Source organism: Marmota marmota, unplaced genomic scaffold (genome assembly GCF_001458135.2).
Source record: "Marmota marmota marmota unplaced genomic scaffold, marMar, whole genome shotgun sequence".
Classification (NCBI taxonomy): domain Eukaryota; kingdom Metazoa; phylum Chordata; class Mammalia; order Rodentia; family Sciuridae; genus Marmota; species Marmota marmota.
In genome coordinates this window covers 20,351,294-20,371,754 of record NW_026000016.1, presented here as the reverse complement: position 1 = coordinate 20,371,754, position 20,461 = coordinate 20,351,294, and the positions used below count along the sequence as shown (strand labels likewise).

Sequence of the window (20,461 nt, the reverse complement as noted above, 5' to 3'; positions counted from 1 at the left end):
TTTTTTTTTTTTTTTTTTTTAGTCCTCTCATTTTGGCTGTAGAAGGATTTGAAATTACTCGTTGCCTTATTTTTCCTCTGGCATTTAAGAGAGTACAAATGTACCCAGATAAACTAGATATGAATTTTTGGCAAGGACAAAAACGGACTTACAACTTTATGGATAAGCTGAGTCTCTTTATGTTGGGCTTTTATGACCAGCATTAGTAAATCAAACCGTAGGATATAGGGAAAGTTGTTGCCTGTGTTTACAGTATTTCTCTTTTTAGCCTTTTCTTCCCCAATATCTTATTTTAGAAGAAATCAAAAGAACAACTATAAAGCAGTACAGAAACTCTAGGGCAGGCTTTGGCAATATTGACATTGTGGACTGGATGAGTATTATTTGTGCGGCAGTCCTGTGCCTGTGTAGGATGTTTGGCAACATCCCTGGCTTCTGCCTTCCAGGTGACAATCACACTCCTCCATCCAGTCATCACAATCAAAAATGTCTCCAGGCATTGTCAAATGGTGATGATGGGAGGTGCCTAAAATCCTCCCAGATTGAGAGTCACCTGAGTAGAGAGTGATAGATAAATACAAAAAGCTCAAAAAAAATAGGGTTCAAAGGCAGTAAAAAATCAGCAAAGGGTTCAGCCTTTCTAAATCAATAAAGTAAAAGGCTTATATTTTAAAACTAAAAGAAATTAAGAACCAAATATCAAGAAATGGTTTTCAAAACTTAGGGCAAAGAATTAATGCCTTCACTAACAGAGAACATAAACTCATCATAAGAATTGACACAATCCATATAGGTAAATGGATAATGCATATGTGAAGCACAATTTTCCTCACAAGTATAATGACAGACTTGTAAAATATTCAAGTTCAAATGTAGTATTGATAATGTTTCTTGTTCTTATGGTTCTCCATAGATCAATTCAAAAGTCATTGTATGAGGCAGGGCAAATAAGGAGCCTTGTTTGGGAATGCACAGGTCCTGGAAGAGAGGGGAGCTACAATGGCCTAGAGCTGGTTGTTATCTGGGGGAAAGTGAGAAGTTCACCTTGAGGGTGACAGAGGTATGACTTATTTGGGGAAGGGAGGAAACTAGAATTAACCCTGTTCATTGGAGATATTGACATGAACCCATGGTATTCAGTAGAGGGAAAGAGATGTATAGAAATAAGCAAGATGCATATCTTAATGTATGTGGGTGTATTTCCTCATTCTGACCTCTGAGGACCTGAGATCAGTGATACTTAGTGCAGACCTATTCCTAAACTTTGGTTTCTAAATACTCCACTTAAAAGTCCTTCTTGTAGAAATGACTGATTGATTTCTACATGAAAAGTACACAAAAGTAGGAGAATACTCAAAGAAAGATGAGAATATATTGAAAGGACACAGGAGCCAGCTTGAAGAGGCTCTCACTAGCCAAATATGGGACAATCTGAGATTCAAAATAATGATAGTAATAGATTATAATCCATTGAGTAAAATAGGGATTCGTGAGTCAATACTGATCCGAATAAATCAGTTCCCAAAATCTAAGTGTAATGAGGAATGAGCCATATGCAGTCTCAAAGTAACTCCCCCCAATACCCAAATGCTTATCAATTACAAAGGGAAAATGAGTAACTTAACAGTAATGCTTGGCAGATACCATCTTCAAGAGATCAAATTTAATCACAAACAGAAATCAGACTTATTAGAATTGTGTACTGCCTAATAGGGTATAATGAGAACACCACATCATTACTGTGGTGTTCCTGCCAAAGATGCATAACCTGAATCTAATCATGAAAACAGCAAGCAAACTCCAATTGAGGAACTTTATAGAAATAACTGGCCTCTACTGTTTAAATGTTTAAGCTCATGAAAGTCAATGAATCATAAGCTTTGATTCTGAACTGGATTCTCTTTGCTGTGATAAAGGATCACTAAGGAATGGTCGGTGAACCTTGAATAGCATCTAAGTGTTACATGGTAGTAATATGTTAGCGTTACTGTTTTCATGGCTATATCATAGGACACTGTCATTGCATATAGAAATATGCTTAGAGGTGATGGGCTTTCATATTGGCAAATAATTTTAAAATCATTAAGAAAAAATAAGCTACACTATTCGTATAGTTATTCTCAAGTTTGAGATTCTTTCAAATTAAACAAAATTTAAAAGTTAATAGTGGTCATGCTGATAGGCTCATATCTTGCTGATACCCTTTGCATAACAAATTGACAGTATCAGAAGCCTTAAAAATGCTCTTATTCTGACATCTGTGCATTTTGTTCTAAGTTAGAAAAAAATTGGGAAGACACTTGAATTAAAGTTGTATTAATAATTGTGTATGCAATGGCCTAACCACCTACAAAAAGATAAACAAGGGACCGTAGTCCTCTCCTACTTCACCATTCTTAATGTTAGAACCACAAGGCATTATGTCTCTGAATGGCCTTACCTTAGCTGAAATTCTCCCATTATTTCTTTCCAGTGTCTGTTTTATTCCCACTAAGATAATTCTAGTTTCTTTATTTTCTATTCTGTCCTTCTTGTTCCTTTCATCCTTCATCTGTTCTTTCTTTTTTCACCTTAGCTACTACCTCACTGTGCTTCCTCTCTGCCTTGGTTTCAGCCCATCCCCGTCCCTCTTCCCAGGGGCTCTGCCTTCTTTTGTTTTATTAACAGGATTTCTTCTGTTGCTTCTGTTGAAGCATTTTGAAACTTGTGCTTTTATGCTATGATATTAGCATAATGTTGCCTTTCCCTTGAGCCATGCTAATTATGTATAGACCCTGGGTTAATGCTTTTGTTTCTAGACTGTGTCTGCTTCAGATAGGATCACTCTGGCCCTGTCCATGAACCCTGTCAGGACCCCAGCTTTCATGTTAGCAGGGATGTACTTGGGGCTGGATCTTAGACTTCAAAATGCTGTCCATTTCTTCAAAAAATTAAAAGTAGAATTATTATATGATCTAGCAATTCTACTTTTGGGTAGATACTCAAAGGAACTGAAAGCAGGGACACCAACAGATATTTGCACATTAATATTCATAGTAGCATTATTCACCATAGCCCAAAGGTGGAAGCAACCTCTTTGTCTGTCCATCAATGGATAATGTGAAATGTGCAGTAAATGGAGTTCAGCCTTTAAAAAGGCAGTTCTGATGCTGGCTACAACATGTGTGAACCTTGAAGATATTACACTAAGTGAAATGAGCCAACACTTAAGGAAACACATTGTTTGATTCTGCTTAGAAGAGGTAACTAGAATAGTCAGATTCATTGATGCAGCAAGTTGATTGGAGGTTTCTGGGGCTAACGAGGAGGAGGTAGTGGGGAATTACATTTAATGGGTCCAGCATTTCAGCTTAGAAGATTAAAAAGTTGTGGGTATGGTTAGTGATGATGGTTGCACAACAGTTTAAATATACTTAGTTTTACTGAACTATACACTTAAAAATGGTTAAAGTGGCCAACTTTATGTTATATTTGTTTAACCTCAATTAAAATTTTAAAATGCTATCCAGTTGATAAAGGAAAGAATATGCTTTAATCAGTAATGTACTTAAAGGAAATTTTTTTTTTCAGATTGTTGAATTTGGAATCTGCTCTTAGTTTTTAGAGCAGATTTTTTAGCAGATTTTTTAGACTGTGGCTAGATTCTGTATCTTTGTATGTTAATAGGAAATTAAAAAGCATTATTGAAGTCCACGAGGCTTGAAACTAGCTTTTATTAAATACTATAAATCAATAATCCTTTTAAGAAAAATTTACAATAGCTTTACAGAGGATCTGTTATTTTACCATTTGTCACATAAAGAAAATGAGGTTTGGAGAGGTTAATAACATGCCCGGGGTTAACCAGCTAGTAAGTTTTAGAGTCCAGGTTGAGTCCACAAATCCTGGTTCATAGTTCATGCTATTTCATGAAACCCCACTTCCTCCTGAAAGATCAAATGCAGCACTGCCTGATCCCAAGGAAGTCATAGGGGCTGTACTCCATAATTTTTTGCTTAGGACAGATTCTTTCTCTTAACACAAATTTGCTAATGAAAGCCATATCTCTCCAATACTTTGCAATCATCAAATAGAATTTTGATTCCCTCTGTATTATTTCTTTCTTTTTACTTATAAATTAATGAAAAGATAGTGTACACTCTATACCAGAAAAGGCTTCTTGGTGGAATTTTCCAGCCCCATGTTCTCTAAAAGCAAGAATTTGGACATTTAATGGTCTAAAACGGAAACGGTAGAAGAAAAGCACATCATCTCTTTGTAGCATAGTCTGTGATTTTCAGTGTTAATTTTCCTCAACCCACTCATCCACTTTTATACAAATGTTTTTGAGCACTTCTCCAGCTACCCATGTCAGACTGTGTCATACCTGGCATGTCCCTTTAGGTTGGTGATTTGCCCATCAGTCTGATCTCATCCTGGCTGTCTTGGCCAGATTTGCATTGTTAAATTACCCTAATTAAAAAAAAAAAAACAGTTCAAAATTAAATAAATGTAATATATCAAACCAATAACTGTTACATTGCAGCCTAGAAATCATATAGTACCTGATGATACATGATAAAATTACACGTGTGAATGATAAAATGAGTGCGGGTATTGAAGGAGAGATTCTTGACATGGCAGTTTTCTCGTATTTAAAGCACACACAAAAAGCCCATGAAATGTAATCTGTCTTCTTGGCACATTTGAAAAACAGTTTTGAATTCTGTGTTTTCCTTGTGAAAATGTAATTCCTGCATCTATTTGTTCCTTCCAGATATTAAGCATGCTCTTTAGGGGTGAAAGAGTGAAGACAGGGCTTACTAAAATTGGACAGTAGGTGTGTGTGTGTGTGTGTATGTGTTTGTGTGCATGTGTGCACGCGCATGTTTTCTCTTGATGTGAATTGAAAACGCAACAGTTTCCCCAGTCTTAGATTTCTGTCATTTGCTTAAAATGTACCCCAGGACCTTATGCCATGAGTATCCTCTCTTATTGCACACTGGAGGTGGATGAGTATATGATAATTGTATATTATAATTGAAGACGAGAACATATGCAATGGAGTCTGTTTCCCCTTCAGCATTTTCCCTGCTGCAGTGTTTCCTTAAAGAAAATAATTCCTGCCTGTGTGTGAATGAGCACGTGGGAAGAGGGAAGGTGGAGAGGGGTAGATCTGCATTTACACAAATCCTAACATTTCCCTGTTGCATTTGCATTTGTCACGTATGAACATATGTACATGCTGTCAACAGAGGTGATTACAGAAACTGTGAATGCCCCCTGGAAGGTGAAATCACAAACAGCAGAGGTTTCCTGCCAGGGAAAAGATAGAAATGACAGCGCCATCTGTTGCTTAAACCTGTGAAGTGCTTCAAGTTCAGTTGCACAAATATCAGGACAAACACTAGGAGTAGATTTCTCTGCTCACGTGGAAACTGCAACTCCTTGTTTATAATTGCATATACTTATTATAAAACTGGCTGTCAGGTGTGGGTCTTCACTGTGCACAGGAATATCATCTATGGAACACACTCATGGGATGCTTGTTGACATCATATGTAGGCTTAACACTTTCTTACATACAGTGGTGTCAGAGAACTCCATGTTGTATGCCTTTTTTTCAAGGAAACAAAAGAGAAATCTCTCTTCCTTACAGCTTCAAATGACAGATTAAAAAGTGGGAAAGTGTTTGGGACTAGTAATAATGGCTTGCTTTCTGTCATCCAACAAGCCATTGATAGCCAATATCAGTGGATAATGATATTGACAGCTTAATACAGGTTGCTTTTATTGCTATCCACACTTGGATTCCTTTGGGCATCAGAGGAGTTGCTCTGTTCCTGGGAGCTCAGTCCTTCTGCAGGGAGAAAAGGGTGGCTCTTGGGGGTGTTAACAGCTGGTATTAAGTTTGTGTAACGGAGCAAAAGTGAACTTTGAAAGAGGGGGTTTTCCAACCAATAATGTATGAGTGTGTGGGTTTCAGTGAGTCTTGAAAGTTATCAAACCAATTTGATTGTGAAAGGCCAGTGCCCACTCTTAGTTCTTAGTTATAGTTCCCCCATATGAATTATAATGATATAATCAGTGGCTTCAACAATCAGAGAACACTGTTGAAAACCAAGTTGGCTCGGTCAGAAGGCAGTACAAGGCCAAGCAAGAGACAACACCTCACCGGATTCAGGCTCCAACGCTGTTACTATGTTTTAGATCATTTCTTAACATGCTAACATTTAGGGGCCTTGCACTGGGGTCTTTGTGAATAGGAATTCTCACCTATAGCACCGACAGAAGCCTGCATGGCTTTCTGAATTCTTCCCTGTCTTTATGTTCTCTTCTAAATTTCATGTGCACACAGGCCAAGCTACACCTCACTTGTGACCATGCTTTATCTCATTGAGGATTGATAGCACCTGATGATTTTGATGTTGGCACCTACAAATTCAAGAAACTGAAAGCTCAGGTAGAATAGTGAAAGAAAATGTAGAACCAGGATGAAGTTATAGATGGAAGGCAAAAGACATTTCAGGGGTAATTTTCAACTTTTGATAAGTTCTATCGTGGTTCCCCCCTGCAATGAAATTCAAGTCAGATCAGAAGATTTGAGGTTCTTTCTATCATTGTGTGTATCTGATTATGAATTTATGTTGCTAATATGCTATTAGATCTCTGCATTTATAATAATATTTATAATTCAGGTTTCTAATATAAATGCAGTAGTAGAAATGCTCTCCTATTATTTTTTGTCACATAATGACCTCTTCAGTCCTCTTCTAGCCCCATCACATGGGAGCTTGTGTCCTGTTCATTTTCTTCTTCTACAACAAAATATCTGAGACTGGGTACCTTATAAATAGATTTTATTTACCTCAGTTTTTCAAGCTTAAAGTCCAAAGTCAGGCAGCCTCGTCTCTTTGACCTCTGGGGTGGGCTTTCTGGCTGTGTCATAACATGATAGATGATGCTATGTGGCAGGATTGCATGGAAGAGAGATCACAATGAGAGAGAGGAAGCAAGAGAGAGCAGGCATGGGGCAGGCTTACTCTCTTACCAACCTATGTGCTTTAAGGGAACTCATCCATTCCTGCCAGACCTAACCCACTTTGAGGGGCCAACATGAATCCCTTCAATTACGATGCGGTCACCTCTTACCAGGCCCCACCTCTTAAAGGTCCCACCACCCTTCATTGACATTACACTGGGGACCAGGTTTCCAGCACATGACCTTTTGGGGGACAGACTACATTCAAAGCATAACTTCATGTTATCTATCCTTCCCATGAATGGAATTCTTTAAAATGCTCATAGTGATATAAACAGAGCTTTCCTTGGGGAAACACTATTATCCTTTAATGCTCTTAAGGCTACTATTTTAAATTTTCAACCCATGGCATCTAAACAGATGATATCCATCAGAACATATCATATTTAATATCTGATGCCTTCTGACAGTTGCCCCTCAGAACATTTTAGAAGTATAAACCTTAATGGCGGATAATTTTTTTAATTCAAGAAGTATTTTAAGTTGAGAAATGAACCTTTCTTTCTCTCTGTCTCCACTTCTCTTTCCTACTTGGATTCTCTCCATGTTACTATTCATGGCAAAGACAATTCACTAACTGCTTGCCAAAAATGCACTCAGATTTCTCCTGCAAGCACTTAGTTTTTAAGTAAACTGAAGTAATAGGAAAAGAGTTTATTGGATTATGTTTAGACTCTCTTCCTGGCATCCCTGGGCTCTTGGATATGTGTCGATCTGGCTGCTTGCTTTAGCAGACATTTCTCTCCAGAATCTGAAGCTAGGTATAGCTCTTACTGGCGAGTGCACCATGCCAGAACTTGTGTCTGTCTCTGGTGTGAGGTTTGCTATTTTCCTGGTAAAGACAGGAAAAACAAGAGCAGGGGTCTGTTTTTTGTTAAGTTCATTTTTATTCTGACTCACTTAAGTTGTTGCCCTTAAGAGACAGAAAATAAGTATTGTGAATCTCACAGATAAAAGAATGTAACTTACAACATCCAAAACATTATTTCCATTGTTATTTTTTAAGTTAATATATTTTCAAATTCTTATTAGTGAAAAAGATACCAAGAAAGCTTTATGACAAATTTTATAATATGAGTAATTTTATATGATACAGTGTCACCTTCCAGTAACAACTTATTCTTCATTCTAGGTATTCAACATGGAATTACAACAGTACTCTCGAAATCTTGTAATCTCCCTCTTTCTTTTGCAGTACCAGTGATTGAGCCCAGGGGCACTCTACCACTGACCTATACCCTCAGCTCTTTTTTACTTTTGATTTTGAGACAGTGTCTTGCTAAGTTGCCAAGGCTGTCCTGGAACTTTTGATCCTCCTGCCTTAGCCTCCTGATTCACTGGAATTACAGGCAGGAGCCACCATGCCCAGCTTGTCTCTCTTTTTTAAATGAGAATACCAAGACCTAATCACAGAGGCTGAGACTTGCCTTAAGACTCTTGCCATCTTTAATATTGGATGCATGTGGTCTAACTTGTAATGTTAGATATTTCTCACTATATTATATATACAAAAATATTACTTTTTGCTTTATTGCCCTTTCATGTGTATTTTTGTCTTTGTGTATAAAGAGATGTTATAGAGTAATCAAAGTTCCCATTAATGTGTACTCATAAATATTTCTACAACTTAAAAGTGAAATCTTGTGGTTTAGATGAAAATGCATTAAAGTTAAGATTGTGGAATCTTCTCAGAAATGGAAAAGACACTTTACATAAAAGTAGGAAAGTATACTTTTATCAAGACCTCTAGTTTCAGGCTGTTCTACATCAGAAAAAAACTAGGCAGACCTTCTAAACTTTAGTGTCTACCCCTTTAAAGTGACCCATAGAGTATTTGTAACTTAGTTACTGTAGCCCATTACATAGTGAGCATCCTGAAGGATACTGCATTTGAACATGGTAAACATCCTGTTTCAAGTTCACACACTCCTCCAGACTGTTAATTTTGCTACTTAAGTTATGAATAGTTAACATTTACTGAATGATGGCTGTGTAGGGGCCAGGCATTTCACAGTAACCCTCTTTTCCTTGTTTTTCAGCCAAGAGGAGGAAACTGAGGCTAAATCACTTGCCCAAAATTATACTGCTGGCAAGTGGCAAGGCTTGTACTTGAACTTGAACCTGTGAGTCCACGACCTAATTCTTCATACTTGAATATCTCACTTGGGGAAGGAGCTGTGTGTCTCAGAGGATTGGCCCACATCCTGCAGGCCCAAACAGAATTAATCCTGTGGTTTAATGTCTCAACAGGGATGCTGAGGGCAAAGGAGAGGCTCTTATTTTTAAAACAAATGATTTTAGCATTCATAAAAACATGACTGAGGGAACTACCAGCATGGCCTGTGTGTGTGTGTGAACTCCACTGCTGTTTCCCTGTGCTACACCCCTTTGCTGCACAGCCCCTCTGTGGCTTGAGAGAGGGAAGGAGAACTTCGGAGGTGCAGCTGCTCCCAAAGCACTGTGGCTGCCAGAGTTTCTAGTATTTACCTTTCAAAATTTGAAAAATAGTGGTGTCATACACACAGCCCTTATACCCTCTGGGATCCTGGGAGACTTGAAAGTACAGAAATGTTCATGGCCAGGTCAGGGAAAGAGAGCACAGCCCCCTTCCCAGAGATGCAGGCTGGGCCAGTCCTTGTGAGCTCTGGCCTTCCCAGAGGCCTTCTTTTATTTCTTACTTATGCAGACTTATGGGATGCATAAAGAATTCTTAGGGGCTGGGATTGTGGCTCAGCGGTAGAGCGGTTGTCTAGCACGGGTGGGGCCTGGGTTCGATCCTTAGCACCACATAAAAATAAAGGTATTGTGTTGTGTCCATCTATACCTAAAAAAATATATTTTTTTTTAAAAGAATTCTTAGACATCATACAGGGAAGAGGTAACTGATGTTTTCCCACCAAAGGCTCTAAGTGTGTGGAAGGCAGGGCACTGTTTCTCAAAGGCCTCTTGGAATGCTAAGCAGACCTTAGCATCATCATTACTATCAAGGTTTGGAACCTCTGACTACTTAGCTCTTCCTCTGCTGCCCTGGTCACAGCAAGGAAAGGCCAAGAGACATGAAGGGACCCTTCCGTTTTGTCACACAGCTTATAATACCATTGGCAGCTGTTGTCCTAGTGTTACAGAGTTGAGACCTTCTGGGAAACTGAGGCAGCACAAATAACTCTCCCCCTTCAAACTCCAATTCTTGAGATCAAATCAGAAAGATTTTAGGCATGTCACTCAGAGTAACAGGAATGAATTTATTTGAAGGGCTAGGAAAAGGGGAAGGGAATACTCTCAAGGAAGACAGTAGGTCCTCTCAGAGAAAAGAGGGACAATATGCCTCTCCTGCACTCCAGTTTCATTGGGGACCCCAGAGAAGTTTCCAAGGAATCCCACCCAGGTCCACTTCTTGACTTTTGACTGACAGCAGGGTGACATTAAACTTTCAAGTGCCCACTGCCATGACAATTCTAGGTTACCTTGGCCCATGCTGACTGGTTCTAATTGGATTCTTAACCATAAATTCTTATGGATTTTTTTGGTTAGGAGCAATTATCCTTATCTCCCTGAGTTCTGGGATGTGTTTTATGAAAAGAGTCATGAAAGTGTCCTCCTTCAGGGTAACTTGGGTTCCTCTTAGCTACATTATTTTGGGCCTGCATTTCTTCCACAGATAACAGGTAGTTTGCTGAGGAATGTGACATAACCTGTCCACTTAGGCCAGGCAGGGCTGCAGGTAAATGGCTTCTTAGAAAAGAAAGCATGTGGGAGTCAGCACAGTGGCCCATTTTTTAGATTTATTCCCTTAACCTTGTGTTCCTACCACTCTCATCTGTCTGTCCCCATCACTAGGACAGCAGTCCTCCCGGGGGCATCACTGTACTTTAAGTTCCTAATGGGTAGGACTTAGCCCTTTTTCTTTTATTTTTAAATAAAATCATCCCCTTACACATGGGGAATAGCTTGCTAATTGACTGACTACTGTAATGTTTAACATTTCAGTCTGGTTCTTTTCTGACACATTTAATCCTGTTTCTCACTTCTGACTACAAATTGCCCCATCGTCTATTTCCTGTCAGACTCTTCTGCCTTTCTTTAGTTCTCATTTTTTTTTCTTCCCCTCTTGCATTTCTCCTACCACATAAAACCCAAAGTGATAGATGAATGAAACTGTTTTGTTAATGTGCTGCCAATTCCTTAGGGTATTTGGGTGGGTATTTATTACTACCTGTTGTTCAGTGTTTACTGCCCCTTTCTTTGAAGCTTAATGAGATTTGGGGTAACTATCTTAGATTTCCCATCATAGTTCGGTTACTGAAATTAGTTCAGTTCAGTTTTAAAACTCCAAATCATATATCTGATTCAAGTCTCTCTCTGGATCATAGCTTGGACTTAGAACTCCAAGAGCTTATAGCAGCAGGCTGAGGGGTCTGCCTTTTCCATACCCTACGTGCTTTCCGTTCTGGAATACAGCACCTGCACTGTGGTGGTCAGTAGATGATGTGGTGCAGGATGAATGCCATTTTTCTGTGTGGGGGTGGTGCTGGTTGTTCTTGCTGCTCCATTGTACTCCCCATGTCAACTATGCAAATGCTGACTCAGGGTGCATGAATGGGAGATTGGAGGGCCCTATTCCCTCTTCTCCTTCTCCTCACGCCCACCATTGTAGAACCACTATATGTAGAAGCTTTGGCCCTGGCTCCAGTGGCTGCATCTGGAGTTAGGCTACAGCGAATGGCTAAAGCCTAGCTCACTTCTGTGGCATCCATTTGTCCCTTGGCATGCACAAGCATTTGGGACAAAGCAAGTGGTGGCATGCTACCTACACTACTGCTTCCCAGTCATCCCTCCTATTCTCTTACTCCCTGCTCAAGTGAGATCAGAAAGTAGTCCCCAGTAGAAGACTGTCCAGGGACCTGAGGCTAGCCACCAGTTACTAGTGCCATAGATCTTTCCCTTCTGGGAAGGGGAAATGCTTTCTCCCATCCTTTATGGAATCACTTTCGTCTTGAACACAAACCTCCCACAGGCCAAAGACAAACTCACTCCCTTCAAACCCTTGCCATCTACAGGTTGAGGATAGATGTATCCTGAGGAATAATGGCCGACTTCTGCTTGGTCAGCCCTAGGGGAGGAGGTCTGGCATCAATTGTTGTCAGCTTCTCTTAACACTCTTTTTAATGTATGGGGAGTTTATCAGTGTTGGCCTCAGCTTTGGGCCTTAGCCTCAGTTCTGGGCCATAGGGGAAGCCCCTCTCAGCAGTATATATAACTGACAGCAAGTGGGAAAGGCAGAAACGTCGGGAAAAAATCATCCAGTTCCCAGCAGCTCTACTAGACTTCTCAAGTTCTGTGTTTTTTTCCTTGAATTTTATAGTGTTCATTGTTTTTATGTTCCAGAGGCTCCACACTCTATATTTTTTTGTTTTCAAGTCACCAGTGGCCCTGCCTTTGTGTTCTTTGTTAAGTACAGTTAAGGTAGACGTGGAGTCTGCATGGAGGGCTCCTTGGAGACTGCTATTGGTGCCCCATCTGCAATCTTAGTGGGCTAAGTCATTTTGTACCTGGGACTGGTCAGTGTTTGACACCTGTTGCCTATTTGTTGATTCACACATCAGGAAGCCTGTATCTGAATTCAGTTTCCTTCTAAATTATTTTGCTGTGCTGGGCTTTTATAAATGCTGGGCAAGTGCTATACCACTGAGCTACATCCTAGCCCTAATTTTTTAAAAGGTATCTTAAAAGTAACCAGGATTATAGGTGGGTTTCTTATCACTTCCCAGTTTCCCTGTACATTTTTCCAAATACATGACGAAAGATGGATGTGAGGCAGAGCTTTTCATATTACCACCTAGGATTTCCATCTGGGAAGTAGGGAGCAGGCTCTAGCTGCCCCTGGGGGTAGGTTGGGGGAAGAGTCATACAGGTGGGTCCAGCCCACGCATTCCAGAGCTGTCCCTCACTACAAGTGTTATCTCACAGTCTTACCCCAACCTTCCAACACCCCAGCCCAGCACACATGCACTTACTCTCCTTAGGTATAAGGTAGCACAGCAAGGCTCACTTTTCCTACAAAGTATATTTTTATTCCATAACTTTAAATTTTATTTCAGGGCACCATTGAATATTGTTAGATTTCTTTTAGCAGTGGGGATATGTTTGTGCTTCTAACATGAACACTCAAAGCATACTCTTTATTTTTTTAAGTCAATCTTAAAACATTGTAATATAGTTGATCCCCAAGTGTCCAGTTAGGACCTCCCCTTTCTCCTTTTCTGTCACCTTTTCAATAGCTACTTGTTTTCAGCCTAAATAAAACCTATTCACAGAGCTTGAGAACAGTTGGATTCTCCAGCTCCATGTCTGCTGAGGCCAGCTCAGTATGGAGGGACTATAGGTAAATAGGTTTGAACATCAAGGAATTTGTGTTCCACCTCCAGCCAAGGCTGCATCCATGCGCTGATGCTAATATTCCCTCATCCATTGACCACTAATGGTTGTGACACTGCATAATGACTGACTAGAGGGTGAAGGGCTTGGCTTCTTCTATGTTTCTTTTCTTTATTTCTTTTGCAGTTTCTATAAATTCTGTTTGTGAGAGGATTCAATAGCAAGTAAATACTTATTTTTACTTTTGTGATATTATTATGAAGATGCCTCTTTATGTCCTCAAACCTTGTGAACTAGTTGCAGAAAACAGAATCTGCCAAAGTTCCCTTTCATTTCAGCAGGGACAAGTACTGAGTAGAACATATCAAGTCAGTTTTGATCTTCTGTGCTCACATCATCTAATTTTAGTTTTGTGAGAGCCCTTCATAGAGATAAGTGACTATACCCATCTCAGATGTGCAAACAGTGTTCAGGGAAGTTGCCTAAAGCCAGACAGCTAGTTATTTGAGAAGCCAGTATTGAAAGTCAAATCCACGTCCAAGTGAAGCGCTTGTTCCACCATATGTGATTGCTGTGGCTAGAGGTAGCTATAGGATATATATATTTGCTTTGCTACTTTAATCACTCAGTCTCAGGGCAATTGGAATATTTTAGACTTGCCCTATCAGGCTAATGAAAGAAATGGCAAAAAGAAAGAGCCCATATTTGTGAAACCTTTCTCTGAATTAACATTCTTAGTGTAGTAACTCTTTGCCCTTTAAATTTTAAATTGTAGTCCCCCATTTGTTTATTTCTAGCAGTCTGTATCACATGAGTCTCCAGGGATCAATGTTTTTTGCCCTGCCTCAGCTCAACCCTGTAGACCTCACTCACCCGTGCCTCAACCCTACCTAACCCTTGGTGTAGGCGCATATTTTCTGGGCTCCCAAGGATAGCGCCTCCTGCTTGAGGGAGCTGGATGAAAGCCTGGAAAGGTTACTTTGTTTAGATTCTTTCCTTGAAGTTCCCTTGGAGAAGAAACCAGGCTGGAAATCATACCAGAACAGTCCTGTTTCATAGTTACAATGTAATCGGGAGACTGTAATTCATGGCCATTAAATTGCTTCCTTTGAAGTGTAAGAAAAACCAGAACAACTTTTATGGCCCTTTAACCCACAGGATTATAGTACACATGAATTAAAGTCAAGTGTGTTATGAACTCTTCCAGGTACCGTGGCTGGCAGCATTCCATCCTCACCCCAGTGCTTATTAATTGGTTGACTTTTAAGTGAAAACTGGGGTGGGAGGTATCAGAATCTTGGAAAGCTTTTCTTCTCTCTCATTTTTGCATTTTTTAATAAAACAAATCAGAGATGAGAAGTCTTACTATGGTAAGTTAACTAAAAATAAGAATTATTATTTCTTTGCTGAATCTCTTCAGGCAAGGGCAGCAGAAAAGAATTAATATATGCTTGGCACCTTCTAAATGTCAGCACTATGCATTTTTCATACCTATTTTCATGTAATAATCACAGCAACCCTATTATATATTACCATTCCCATTTTACAGATAGGAATGGGACAGGGTGGGGAAATGAACAGGTCCCAGGTCTCTCAGTAAGTGGTGGTGCCTGCATTCCAGTCATGATCTAAGCCAAAGCAGATGCTTTTGCCCCCACCCTATGTTGCCTCCCAGAACTTACACCCCAAGACACAGAAGAATTAGGAACACAGTTAGAGCTCCATATCCTGGTATGACCAGTTGTACAACAAATCACAGACATTTACACTATTGTATTTGTTCTTAAGAGAGTTTCATGGGAAAACTATGGAGAACACAGAAAACAAAAATTTGTATTAGTATTTAATGACTAGGTATCTAATATATTTATATTTTATATATAACAATGGTGTATCATAACACCTCTCTGTAATTTAAAGATATGCTCAAATTTTGAGACAGGGTCTTACTAAATGGCTTAGGGCATTGCTAAGTAACTGAGGCTGGCCTCGAACTTGCAGTCCTCCTGCTTCATCCTGTGGTTACTGGGATTATAGGCAAGTGACACTAGGTTCTTCCAAAAGATAGATTTTTCTTTAAAAGTGTAATATATTAATATTTGAAAATCTCAACTGAATTGATTAAAATGGGGGTGTAGGAAAAAATCTTTAGGAACATGGACTATAAAATTTGTTCCACTTGTTCTGGTGCAGTGCATCTGCTAACCCATCAGCCATAACACCCATGAACTTTAGTTGTACCTATTTATTAGAAACACATACTAACAGCTGTATTTATTGCCTGGAATATTTAGAATACAGAATCAGTCCTAAACAGATCTGGAGAGGTCATGATAAGTTCCACCACTCCACTAGATGGCGCTGCGGTAGCATAGATACACCTGATGCCCCCATCAGGGGTTTGAGAAGTAAATAGGAACTTTCTTTTGGAATATCCCAAAGACCAATGAAGTGTGAATAAAAGCCCCATGGTAAGACAGAACTTTTCACAGTTCAGGTCCTGCTTCCAGTTCTGTGTCCACACATCTTCCCTTGGTATTTCTTTGCCCCTTTACCATCTTTTCCTCTATCTCTTCCAGCATATCTTTTCCTAAGGTCTGCCTCTCAGTCCTCCCCCCCATAACCTTCCTCTTCTCTCCCCTGCACTCCTTTTCTTTTTGATGAGTGTAGAACACACTGGCATTGTCCATGGTAAACAGATGCAATCCCTGCAGCAGGACCAGGTGAGGGAGGCTACTTTAAGGGAGCTGGTCTTCTTGCCCTCTGGACTGGAGTCTTTCCTCTTACCTGGCTGGTCTCCTCAGTGGGCTCCCCTTACTGCTTGTCCTTCTAGTGAATTAAGTGCTGTCTCAAAAATGTTGGCTTTGGTTCTAGCAAGTACAGTCATAAAAAGGGAAAGTACCCTGCAGTGGGATGTTGCATTTGGGATACTCTTGAGGATCATCCAGAACCAGAGCCAGAAGAGAGCTTACAGAAACAATTTTTTTTTTAAGTGAAGAATGAAAGTTTTAGAGGATCTTAGATCTCCTCCAGGCCATTTAGTGCTCTGTGCTGAGTAGCTGCCAGCTCCCAAGGAGAAATCTGCCATGTAAAGGAAGGTACCATCTGTTGGTATTATTTACTGTAGGGTCTGAAGTTCTGAAGATTATCAGTCAGGGGCGTGACCTTTGTATGACTGTAATTTGTAGTTCCAAAAGACGATCATGGAAACATTTAAAATACTTTCAGTCTTCCTCATGAGATGTTAGTCATTGCTGTATGGGATTATTATTGTTTCCATCTTCAAACCACAGCTTGCAAAACTAGGGATCACATGATCAGAAATAGGCAAACTTCTTAGCTTTTATCCAGGACACCTAACTTAAAACTTCCCATCTCCACAACCTGATGAATTCCTTACACCCTGGGTTTCTAGAGAAGCTAAACATTCTCTCTCTTCCATAACACCCAGAGCAGGGAGATCTGTGAAAACACCTACATCCTAGAAGGTTGAAGGTGGGTTGGCAGGAGGAGAAAGTGCTTATTGGAATGAAAGCAGGCATGTTTTGACTTGTCTGGCATATTTTTCTTCTTGGTGCAACTCATCTGCTATTGACATAAATCTTCACTCTGCAGATGCAACACTTTTTGGGATGTCATTTAATTTACACTGTGAAGTTGTAAGTTCAGGTGCATAGGTTGGAAGGTAGTGTTTGGAACTGGCCCGATACAACCCTAGATGTGGTTCTGCCTGGTGACTTTTGGGGTATCACTTGCATTAACTTTGCTTACCTTCTTCATCAGAAAAGTACAGGACACTGACCCTCTTTCATAAGACTTGGGTGAAGTGTTAGAAATATGTTATTTATTGGTGGGTGTTTAAAACTTAAGTATAATCTTACTCAGGTGAAATAAAGCAGTGTCTAAGTTACCTGGATACTCAGTCTATGAGGGATATAAGTTATAGTCTGTTTCCAGCTCTGTGTACATCGCAAGCATAAGATATGGATTTAATAAATACTCACTGATACTAGGTTATGCTAGACATGTCCTTTGACTTCCAGAATCTTACAGTTCTGTAGATAAGACAAATAACCAGTGATCAATGTCAGGCTTGTAGTCTGGTATTTGAGTTCTTTGTTATCTCAATTAGTAAATACCCTGAAGGTGAAACCCCTTAATAACTGTTTTGGCTATTTGCAAAATAAAAGACCAGCTTTTAAGTATGTGTATAGTGGTGGCAGGGAGAAAGGGAAATAGGGAAGAAATCTTTGTTGTCCAAAGAGAGTTTTTCAGGGTTTGGAGAATTTTCATGACATCTTTGTTTAAGGGGCATAGTTAATGCTATGGGTCACTGTAGAGAGAGAGGGAAGGTGGGAGCCCACAGTTCCATTCCCCACTGGGAGAGAAGGGAAAGAACTGTCTCTACATTCTCCTTCCATTGTTCCTTTTTTCTCCTCTTTTCTTTCTCTTTTTTCTTCTCTTTTCCCTCCTCTTCTGGGAAGAGTTGGAGGGAAAAAAAAATCAAAACTGACTCTTATCAGGGTCCTGCTCTGTGTCACCATCTGGCTAGCTTGAGGGTAGGAAACAGGGTGGAGCACAAGGAACCAGGTAGCTGTCTGTATATATTTTTCTGCAGCCTGGCAGTCACAATGCCTTCATTGAACAGGGAGACACCAAGATTTATGTATCTTATCATTATCAAGAATTTTTATTCAGAGGAATTAGGCAAGAGAAAATGTCTTCAGTCAACTATACTGAGTGCCAATGAAGAATAGTCATACCTTATCTCATGTATCTTTCTTGACAGCCCTAGGAGGTAGGTAGCGTATGTTGTTTTAATAGCAGAGGAACTAGGATCCACAGCTTTAAGTGAACTGGCCAGCATATTGGCTGGTGTCCAGCAGATAGTCAACAAATGCCAAGGAAAAAGTAAATGAAGTAAGCCATAGAGTCAGGACAAAGTCAGGACTTACAACTCCAAATCCAGCACTCTTTCTTTCATTTGTTGTTTGTTTTTTTTTTCTTTCTTATTTGTTCTCCTAGAAGGGACCTGGATGAGTCTAAAAGATGGGTAGTATACTATATTATTTATTCAACAATTACTGTTTGACTTTGAAATGAGAAGAAAATTTGGCTCTTGGTAGCCTTTACCACTCTTTCTTTTGCTTTACTCTATAATTATTCATACTTTCCTATGCTTAACCTCCTTTTTTTCCTGACTCGCCCTTATATCTTTTATATTAGCAAGGAGCGAGGCTGTTAGAAATATAGTTTCTGGGTCTAGACCCAGGTATAAATATAGGCTTTGGCACTTCCTACCTGTGTAATGACCTTGGGCAAATTAATTTACCTCTATGGAACTCAGAATCATTAAAATGAGGATAATAATAAAACCTATCTCTCAGGGTTATTGTGAAGATTATATGACTTAATATATGTATAGCACTTAAATCAGCTCCTGGCACAGGTAATATGTAAATGTGGTCAGTATAGCACTGTTAACTCTATCATTATATCGTCATTTTGTGTGGGAATTTTTCTGACTCCCCCCTCCACCCCCTTGGCAAACCCAGGGCCTTGTGCCTGCTAGGCAAGTGCTCTACCACTGAGCCACATTTCTTTTGAAGTATGTCATCATCATATAGTCTCTCTCTGCTTTTTTAAAGTTTTTTTTTTTTTGCATGCATATGTGTGATTATATATGTAAACATAAAATTTACTGTTTTGACCTTTTTTTTTTCTGGTGCTGGAATTGAGCCCCAAGACTGGTACATGCTAAGCACATACTCTACCACTGAACCACATCCTCAGCCCCCACTCTAACCATTTTTAAGTGTTCCAGTGGCATTAGTTACATTCACAGTGTTGTACAACCACCACCACTATATGTTTCACTACCTTACATAGAAGCTCTATCCCACTAAGCAATAATCCTCTATTCGCATCTTCCCCAGCCCTTGGTGACCACCATTCTACTTTCTGTCTCTGAATTTGACTCCTTGCATTTCCTCGTATAAGTAGAATTGCACAGAATCTGTCCCTTTTTTGTTGGCTTCTTTTTCTTAGCATAGTGTCCTCAAAGTTTATGTTGTAGCCAGTGTCAGAAGCCCGTTCTTTTTTGTGGCTGCTTAATATTGCATTGTATGTGCAGATCACATTTTGTTTATTCATCTGTTGATAGGCATTTGTTTGTTTCCATTTTTTTTCAAATAATTCAATGGTGATTGAATGATACTTCTGTGAACACTGATGTGCAAGTGTTTGTTCAGTCTGCTGCCTCAACTTCCTTTGGGTATATACCTAGAGGTAGAATTACTAGATCTTGTGATAATTCTATTTAACTTTTTGAGGGACTGCCAGACTGTTTTCTACAGCAACTGCCTCATTTTGCATTCTCACCAGCAAAGCACAAGGTTTCCAGTGTCTTCGCATCCTCACCAACACTTCTTTTTTCCATTTTTTAAAGAACGGCCAGCCTTGTTGTGAGAAGTGGTGTCTCATTGTAGTTGTCACATTAGTCTCTTAATAGAAATATTAGCTGATAAATAAAATGGAGCAGATTTATAATAAAAATGAAAGACATCAAACTCTATTTCAGATATGAATCCTTAGTTAGGTTGCTGACTTAGAATTATTTACTCAATAAAAATCATGTCTCTGTAGCTATCAGGTTCCCAAATCCTAGACCTCAGAAATGAAGTTTCATTGTACTTTTGACCCAGGTGTTAAGGATCTCCACATCCTTTCCAAAGAAGCATAAGAGATGAGTGGAGTTACCTAACTAGGTGCTGTTAGCAGGAAGACACTTCCTTATCTTCATTTCTACTGATGAAATCCGTGAGCCACGCCTGTGACTGTCCTTTTAGAATTTACTGGCATGTTCACTGGCAGCCCTGGCCCCACCTGGCACAGCATTTTCCCTGAAGTGACACCATGATTTGGGTTTCCTTGTCCACAGAATTCTGTTATTGTCAAACCTTTCAAACCACCAGAGAGTGTTTGGTTTGTCTGCCAGAATAGTGCCTTTGCATCACCTCTTGTTTGTGCATCTGCCAGAGGAAGGTGTCATCTCTTCACTGTGGT

The 20,461-nt window shown here is 39.7% G+C and overlaps 1 protein-coding gene across 4 annotated transcripts in view; it reads left to right on the top strand.

Moving 5' to 3' along the window:
- The window catches only part of Smyd3 (SET and MYND domain containing 3), a 712,936-nt gene that overhangs the window by 470,953 nt on the left and 221,522 nt on the right, over positions 1-20,461 (top strand). The window contains exon 1 of one of the 4 annotated variants that reach the window (XM_015483560.2): positions 9,126-9,144. The exons of the other annotated variants lie outside the window; for them this stretch is intronic. The gene's annotated coding sequence lies outside the window, so the exon portion shown is untranslated. Of the gene's footprint in view, positions 1-9,125; positions 9,145-20,461 lie in introns of those variants that run through there. 4 annotated transcript variants of the gene reach the window in all.